Below are 9,278 nucleotides of genomic sequence, written 5' to 3' on the forward strand. Positions count from 1 at the left end.
AGGTTAGAATACAAAGGTGTTTGTTCAGGTGGGATGAACCTGCCTTGGTTGTAAGTTCAGGCACTATTGTCCACATGTGCCCAGCCAGCAGAAGATAAGGCAGGTGGAAAGGATTTGGGTGAAGAACCTCCCTAGCTGAGGAGTCCTCTGGCCGTGGTGGGAAGCAGGTTTCACATCCTGAGAGGTCTCCAGCAAATCATACCCCCATATCTAGAACACCAGAAGGCCCTGAGCATTGGGAGAAAACTACCTTGCGTGAGACTTCTGTGGCCTTAAAAATGGAAAAGGACAAAGGGATGCTCCACAGAAAGCAATGGTGACACCCGCATGATTAAATTACACCCTTCCCTGGCACTGGAACCAGCTAGTAAACTTCCCTCTCCTCCCGAACACCCGAACTACATGGTGGAAATACCCCTGGCCCCGGACATGCCCTGGGATTGTTTGAAGTGGTGCTTGTTGGCCAAGGGACCACTGGTGGTAGCAATTTAACAGTTGAATCCAGCACCCAGGAACTGGTCACTGGTTCAGATGGAGCTACTGTGAGACAGAAAGGAAGATGAGTACTGCCACAGTCACTGGACGATGTGCTATAAATGCTGTGTTTGGACACTATGGACACCACCTCCATGTTGCCTAAGGCTACCTGGGACATGGTGTGCTCATCCCTGGGCATGGTTTTGAAACACAATCCAAAGCAACTGTGAAATTGGGATAACACTCTACAGAAGGGCTTGCAAATCTCAAGGTTGCCAAGGGCTGAGGGTTCTTTTCCCAAAAGGGAAAGACTGTAGTTTTATTTGGAAATGCTGAGTGGTGAATGAAAATGTTGAAACAAGAAGTTTCTCTAGTTCTCTTCCCTCTAGACAAAGATAAACCCTGTCAATATGAATAGAGCCTAAGAAGCCACCTTTGCTGCCCTTCCCACTGTAAAAGGTCACATCAAAGACAAAAGGCTAAGATACCAAGTTTAGGCAATACTTGTTATATTTATATAAGTCCTGAGAGCTGCAGTGTTGAACACACCTATCTTCACTACCTCATGCCCAGGTGCTGGACACAGTTGTAGGAAATATGGTGTTGAGCCCTTGGTGAACTGAAAATAAACGCCATTGAGGGGCTGAAGGAATATATCTCCTCCAAGCTTTCAGCCCAGGGCCACCTTTCTCTCTGTGTCCTCCTGCTAACCCAGGCCGGCATTGTGTAGGGGAAGGCACATCCATCCTGCAGCGGTTATTTTTATGCTGTCCTTTATTTTCTGCAAGAACTGGTCCTGGAAAAACATTTTGCTCTTGATTTCATACAGCTCACCCAGTTTCGCCAGAGTTTATTTATAGAGAGGAAAAGGACACACGAAGAGCTCACTGGTCTCTCCAAGCTGGAACAAACTTTCAACTATACTTTTATTATTTTCATGCTGAATTATTTTAACTTATCTAAGTGTTAGCACAATCGCAGTCAGGTGGAAAATCTTCAGCATTTAAAAAGACCAGCTACGGCCAAGGACAGCAATTAACTACCACTCACATCTGCAACATTCGGGTTCAAGGTACAATTCAGGTGAAAGCATTTTCCACCATATATGTCATTGCATATGCATAGGCACATACATATATATATATGTACATGTGCGTATGTGTGTATATATATACTATATATATAGGTAGCTATATATAAATAGCTACCTATACATACAATTAATCAGCAGCCATTCACCACCAGAGGGCAGGCAAAGTATATGTAAATCAGTTGTCCTATGTGTTCCCTGCACAAACCAATGAGCAAATTGTTCAGCGGCCAGAAAGGTATTGACAATGTTTTCTTTGACCATCTCCAATGACTTTCTTACCCTGAATCTCGAGCCTTAAGACAACCTGATGTTGCACAATGCGCTGGCTATTTTTTTTTTTGTTCATTTTTTTAGAAATTCTCTGCATTGTTCAAGGATGAGATGGGCTGAGCCGGGAGCAGGCCACCATGGGGTAACCGCAGGGAGTGTCACGTGTGGAAGGTGAGAAGCTTCCTCAGTGCTGCGAATGAAAGAGGAGTGGATATTGGCACGTGTGTGTCTGGAGAAAGGGTAAGGTCGGTGGGAGCTGTATGCCTCCACTTTTCAGTGGGCAGGTCCCTTCTGGGGTCTGTTAAACATCTCTCAAGACTGTGTTACCTGACAGCTGAAAACAGTTGAGATCTGAATCTAGCGATGTTGATGTGAACCAATAAGCAATGAGGCCACTCTCGTAGTCCTGAGTCCTAGGAACAGCTTATTTCATCCATTAAGATATGAGGTGTGCTAGCAGGAACGTGGACCCTCTGGACAGACTAGATATCAGACTAGATATCAGGAAGAAATTTTTTACGCTGAGGGTGGTGAAACACTGTCCCAGGTTGCCCAGAGAAGCTGTGGATGCCCCATCCCTGGACACATTCCAGGCCAGGTTGGACGGGGCTCTGAGCAACCTGGTCTAGTTGAAGAAGTCCCTGGTCATGGCAGGGGAGTTGGACTAGATGGCCTTTGAAGGTCCCTTCCCACGCAAATTATTCTGTGATTCTATGAGCAAATGAAGGTACAATGAGCAAAGAAGAGCTTCTGTTCTTTTCACTCATGCTCTGGAGGGTATAAAAATACAGGAGTCTTGACACCAGAAATTAAATCCTGAGAAGCATGCTCCTCCAACCAGGAGATGCTTATGATGTGGCAGAGACAGACCTTTTAGATATGGTGTCTCATGAGATCATTGTCTAAAATCCAGTGCGTTTGACCTGAGTAGGAAAAGGGATGTACAGTCTGACCCCAGAAGCTACATCCTAACTTGCTAACAAAGAATTTGCATTTGTGAATAAGGACATGCTTTATAGAGGTACAGACACTCCTCAGGGCAGGAATCCTGCTCCGGGCTTCGCTCAGCGGGGTGGTAGATGTCAGACCCTCAAAGCAACAGTAGAATGGCGGAATCACTTATAATATTTGTAACACATCCAGAAATACTATCACCAAGTGGCTTCTTCCAAGGAAATCTGGAAAGTATTTTAAGTGATTGGTATGTCCAACCTGGGCAGGAAAGCTGGGATTTGTACCAGCAGGAGGTATTCCCACAACCAGCAAGAAATCCAGTTCTCTGTTTCCTGACTGCAAGAGGGACTCATTTCCTTTGATTTTGAATCTGTGTCTGCGTTAGTCACTCACCACTCCCTTCGCGTTCACAGGAGAAAGTAGGAGCTCCTTGTGGGTGACTCATCTGCTGGAGAATGAGATGAATCATCAGCAAGAAGGGCTTCCATTTCCCTCCATGAGCTGCGAAGGATATCAAGATCAGTGGTTTATTTGATAGATGCCAACCTTGCAGATGTCTACATTTGATCAGAGATAGCTCATCTTTTTCACCCATGACATCATTCTGGGGTTACAAATTTGTATAAGAAAAAGGAGACCAGGAGTTTGCTCTGATCTTCAATGCTGCTCCTGTAGCTTCTTCTACTTGTGCTTGACAGGGGGCTGATGATACATGTTTGAGCACAGTTACCTCTGCTTCTTTATTCTCCATATTTCACCATTCCTGTGCACTATACTTCCTAGTGGAAATGCGGCCTGTGCAATGGATCCAAAGCTTTTGCCGAGTGCATCCCACCTCCAAAATCTAGAAGGAGATGTTCAGCATGAAATTAAATTTCCAGTCTTTTGAACAATCAGAGAGATTGTTCAATGAGCAGGACTAAAAACGCATTTTTTCAGGATGTTGCCCTATGTCTGCTTTCTCTCTCCACTGAAATAACTCTAATGTTCATTTCCCCATGTCTCCCAATGTACCCCCGCTTCATTATTTGGTGTGGAGGGGTTGTTAGATGGTGCGGGTACTTTTCTCCTTCAGGAGTATGTTCCACTCAAAGCACTGTGCACAGGGATGGCCATGATGTACTGTTTCAGCACAGCAAGGAGTACGTTCATGGATGAAGCTTGGGCTTAAATATTTTTCCCTCCATGCAGAAAAACCCAAAATACATCATTGGGGGTGGGAGCTAGATTACTCAAAAAAAGCCAACACACTGCGCAGGAAGCAAAGACATTTTGGAAATAACCCAGAATCCAGCTGTGGGCTATAAAAAAAAATGCTTTCAATAAGCGATGACGTAGTGATGGATCAAGGGGCTATGGGAAGGATCAAAGGGTTTAAGGAACATGACAAAAATAGAGTGTTTCTAAGTCATTTCTTCTCTCCCTAGGATACGATTGCAACTTTTTTTCAGTGTTTGCCTGAAAAATCAGCATAGAAGTAGCTAAAGAGAGGGCAAATCACACTCTCAACCAACTGTGGTGAAAGCCTTTTTCACGAGAGCTGAAAATTACCCGTTTCATGATCAGCCTCAAGGCCTTGCAGATATAATGCCAGTAATGGCTTCACTATAGCTTGCCCATGGTAAGACACCACCTACCCAAAGTAAACGCGGCAAAGAGGTGGAAAGAGAAGCAACAATAAAAAGGGAAAATTGATTATTTCAGTGGTGGTTGATAGCTTAAAGTAATTTTCACAAGTTCTGAGTCAATAGCAGGGACTAAAAAATCCGTGGCAGAGACCAGCTTTCCTTTTCATTCTCCCACTCAAAAGAAAAAGAAAAGAAGGAAGAAGAATGGATGATATTTCACATTTTGAATGGAGCAGGGGATCTAAAGAGAGAAACATGATCTTTAACCTCATTAACAGAGACGGCAGAGCAAACTGTTCTGCAGCTTGTTTGGCACCACCTGATTCATGGATCCTCCTGCTACTGCGGTGTCAGGCAGAGATATGAGAAGTATTTGCAAGAGAAACCACATCAGTCTCATCTGGTTTGCCATTTCAAGATAAACCAGATTTGTCACATAGAGCACAATTTCCTGAACCTGTTGATAAAACTTGGGATTTTTCAAGCACAGGCTAGAAGACATCCCTGGAGATGGTAGAGGGCGCAGACAAAGCCCAGAGACACTTGAAAAATCTATGTTGGATGCAGGCTGCCTCCAACCATCAGAGCCAGCAGGGCAAGTGCAAGGCAGAAGGTCTCCGCCTTTATTTTCATCTTCTCAAGACGTTCACCTGGCAACTTTGCCTGCAAGCCACACCTCGAAGTCTCACTGGGTAATGGTGTAAGTCTGAGGCCCACAGCCATCAGGAAATTAAAACAGAGGACCCTGGCGGCAGTTTTGGCCCTCCACAATACAAACACAAATTCCACTTGCACTGTTTTCTCCCCCCAAAAATGATGGGACTCTCTGCAGCTCCTGTGCTGGGCTTTTTCTTGCCTGGCAGTTTTGCCCACATGTTTTCCCTGTTCTTTCTCTCTTACTGTCTCACTGCTTCATGTCCCATCAACCCCCACATCTGTCCATCATTTCCTCTCCAGCTGTACTTTTGTTATCTTACGGAATCATAGAATGGTTTGCTTTGGAAGGGACCTTTAAAGGTCTTGTAGTCCCACCCCCCGGCCATGACCAGGGACATCTTCAACTAGATCAGGTTGCTCAAAGTCACATCCAACCTGGCCTTGAACACGTCCAGCTTCTCTGGGCAACCTGGGACAGTATCTCATCACCCTCAGAGTGAAAAATATCTTCCTAATATCTAATCTAAATCTCCCCTCTTCCAGTTTAAAACCTTTACCCCTTGTCCTATCACTACAGGCACTGCTAAAAAGTATGTCCCTGTCTTTCTTATAAGCCCCCTTTAAGTACTGAAAAACCACAGTAGTGTTTCCCCTGGAGCCTTCTCTTCTCCAGGCTGAACCCCCCCAACTCTCTCAGCCCGTCCTCCCAGCAGAGGGGCTCCAGCCCTCCCAGCATCTCCGGGGCCTCCTCTGGCCCCGCTCCAACAGCTCCGTGTCTCTCCTGTGCTGAGGCCCCAGAGCTGGAGGCAGCACTGCAGGGGGGTCTCCCCCGAGCAGAGCAGAGGGGCAGAATCCCCCCGCTCAATCTGCTGGCCACGCTTCTTTTGATGCAGGATACGGTTGGCCTTCTGGGCTGCCAGTGTACATTGTTGGCTCATGCCCAGCTTTTCACCCCCCAGTACCCCCAAATTCTTCTTGACAGGGCTGCTCTCCATCCCTTCATCCCCCAGCCTGTATGGATTCTGGGGGTTGCCCTGACCCAGGTGCAGGACCCTGTACCAGCAGAACCTCATGAGGTTCACATGGGCTCGGTTCTTGAGTCTTGTCCGGGTCCCTCTGGATGGCATCCCCTCCCTCAGGTGTGTCAACCGCACCACTCAGCTTGGTATCATCCACAAACTTGCTGAGGGTACACTTGATTCTACAGTCTATGTCGTTGATCATAGAATCATAGAATCACAGAATGGTTCAGGTTGGAATGGAAGGTGTTAAAATGTACTCGTCCAAATATGGATCCTTGAGGGACACCGATCTGCATCTGGACATTGCGCCATTGACCACTACCCTCTGGATGTGACCATTCAACCATTTCCTCATCTACTGAACAGTCCACCCACCAAATCCATAGTGCTCTAATTTAGAGAGAAGAATGTTGGGGGTGGGGTGTCAAAGGCCTTACAGAAGTCCAGATAGACAACATCTGTAGCTCTTCAGATCTTCTGCAGTCTCTCACTCTGCAGAAGAGTCATCTTATCACCAAAGTCACCTCATCTAAATCCTATGGTGGTACCTGCTCACACTGGGAGTTTCAACAATATCTGCGATGCCAAGGGATGTACAATGTCCCTCAAGCACTCCACAAATTTCTCGAGTACTGTTATGTGCATTTTGCTTTCTTGTTCAATTTTGTAGCACTGCCTGCCTAGGCATCAAGAAGTGCCTGGGAACAGGCAGCCACCCAAGTGACAAGATGAGCCAGGACTTTGTCCATCCTGCAAATCGCTGCATCATAGCATGAACACAGCTGACCCCTTCATAGCTAGTCGTATCTGGGTGGGTGATTGTGGAACGTCCCGGGGGAACTGGACATGAGTTTTTTACCCTACTTTTTGGCTTAATTTCACAGCTACTTTGGTTACTGCTAGATGGTTTGGAGCTAGCTAAGGCATGCCTGCTTTGCAGTTGTAAGTGGAGCTGTCTGCACCTTGCAATTCAATGTCTTTATGGGCCAAGGCCAGGTAGATCTGAGGAAGGTTATGGTTGGTACCAGAGGGTACTAAGCCAGGCCTAGTCCAGAGAGATATCAAGAGCAGCATCTTCCTCCAGGATAACTAAAGACACAGGGCCTGAGAGATGCAGGCAACATATTGATGAGTCTGAGATGGGACAGGAGACACAGCTAACCTGGTGACAAGGAGGACATCTCCCTGTCCAGCTTACCACCAGCGTCAGCACAAAGGCAAGCCGAAACCCCAGTGTGCAAAGCATCATCATGTGGCAAACTTCCCTGAACACCAGCAGGAACAGAAAAAGAGAGTCCAGAACAAAGTTCTTGGCCCTCTTCTTCCTCATGTATTTTTTTTAAAAGAACAGCCTATAATTGGAGCCGGAGGAAATGGAGCATAAATATCAAACTTTGTTTAGTCTGGGGAAATATCATTTGTAATTAGAGATGGGCATCCTGTTGACATGATACAGCCTATTTTAAGCGTGAGGTGAGCACGTGTTCAACCTCTAATCTTTTGCAAGTCATTAAAAACTGCCAGATCATCTCTGCCCGGTTGGTTTCTTTTCTTTTCTTTTAGTGTAATTTCTGAAAAGCAACTGGGTTAATGTCAGCTCAAGATAATGATGCTTATACTGGCAGTGATGTCTTGGAGCACCTCAGTAGCTGGGTGTTTTGCTTTCTGTTTATGTGCTTCTGCTTGTCTCCATGCCAGCCCCAACAGCCAAGCCTGCTCACCTCTCCCATGTAAGAGTGGGAAGCCCATGAGACTTGGAGGGGTTGAGCCTACAGCAGGACATGGCCCGGGGTTGATCTTGTGTGACCAGCACTGACATGTGGCCCTTTTTTCTGAAGTGGGATTTGCTGCTTACCACATCCTGCTGCCCCAGTGTGGAGGCGTGAAGGATTTTTGCATGGCAGATACCAGCAGAAATCATTGCAGGATTGGTGCTTGTAAGCAATTTTGGAGGCATGATGCTACAAGTCTTCAGGGTGTGGCGTCCCTCCTGGTGTCCTCAGGTTCTTTCATGGGGTTTGCATGGGTACATCAGCACTGTCAGATAACCTGGCTCCCCACAGTCAACCACATTGCGGGTTAGCTCTCTCATGGGTGCCCTTCCCCACCAAACCAGCTTGTTCCCTCCAAACTGGGTGTAGTTCTGGGGTTTCCTTCAGGGCCTGCATCAGGTTTGGCTTCTTCTGCTTCACAAAGTCCTCCTTCACTATCCCAACAGGCTTTGCACGCTGTCTCTACATTATTCAAGGTACTCTGAAAGAAATGTAACAGTGAAAAAATGACCTTCAGGGCTGTGAGGACACCATCCAGAGCTAGATATCTGAGTGCTGCATACCTGGACATAGCCAACTTGCTCTAGAGAAGACCCAAGTCAGTGCGGATCAGGCCAGGGATCACTCCCTGGGAGACGCATCTTTAACGGGATAGATGTAACTGGAGAAACATCAGCATTCAAGTGTTACTGGGAATTAGCCATAGGTTGACCCAAGTCTTCTGCGTCCCACACACCAGAGATGGAGGTCTAACAACAGCAGGATGTGTGGGAATAATTCCTTCCGCTTGCTTGTAAGTTTGAAATTTATTGTCAGGAGACTTCTTTTTCTTTCTGTGATAGGCCATTTTCCTATTATCTAGCCATGCATCACTTGGAAAATATAATTGGACCCCTGTCTCTAAACAGCAGGTCCACAGCTGTCCTCCAGGCTTGGCTGCTGTGACATCAAGCTGGCCATCAGGTTGGCCTGGCATGGTGACTGGAGGGGACAGAATATGTCCTTGTGCCTCAGTGACATCTCTTTGTGGGTCAGCCCCAGCCAAATAAGCCAGGAGGGAGTAATAGGCGAGTTTTGGCTTGGGTGGGAGGTGTGTGCATCAACACATCAATGTCGAGCTCGTGTCAAACCCAACAGCGCGGACGTATTGACTAGGCATGGTGCCACAAGATGAAGTGATAGTGGACAGTTAGTTTAGGCATTGTATGGAGGGGGCAAACACAACTTTGAGATCACAAGCTCACTCCTTGGCGCTGTGCAAAGTACCTTGAAAGTGCCAATCTGGGGACATCAATGAGGTTTTAGGACTGCTGCACACAAGCAAGCGTCTCCATAGGATCTGCTGCTGTTGCCGAGACAAGTCAATAAGAGATAGTTTACTTAGTAATTCTTAAGCCATTTGGCC

This window comes from Chroicocephalus ridibundus, chromosome 1, assembly GCF_963924245.1.
Source record: "Chroicocephalus ridibundus chromosome 1, bChrRid1.1, whole genome shotgun sequence".
NCBI classification, from domain to species: domain Eukaryota; kingdom Metazoa; phylum Chordata; class Aves; order Charadriiformes; family Laridae; genus Chroicocephalus; species Chroicocephalus ridibundus.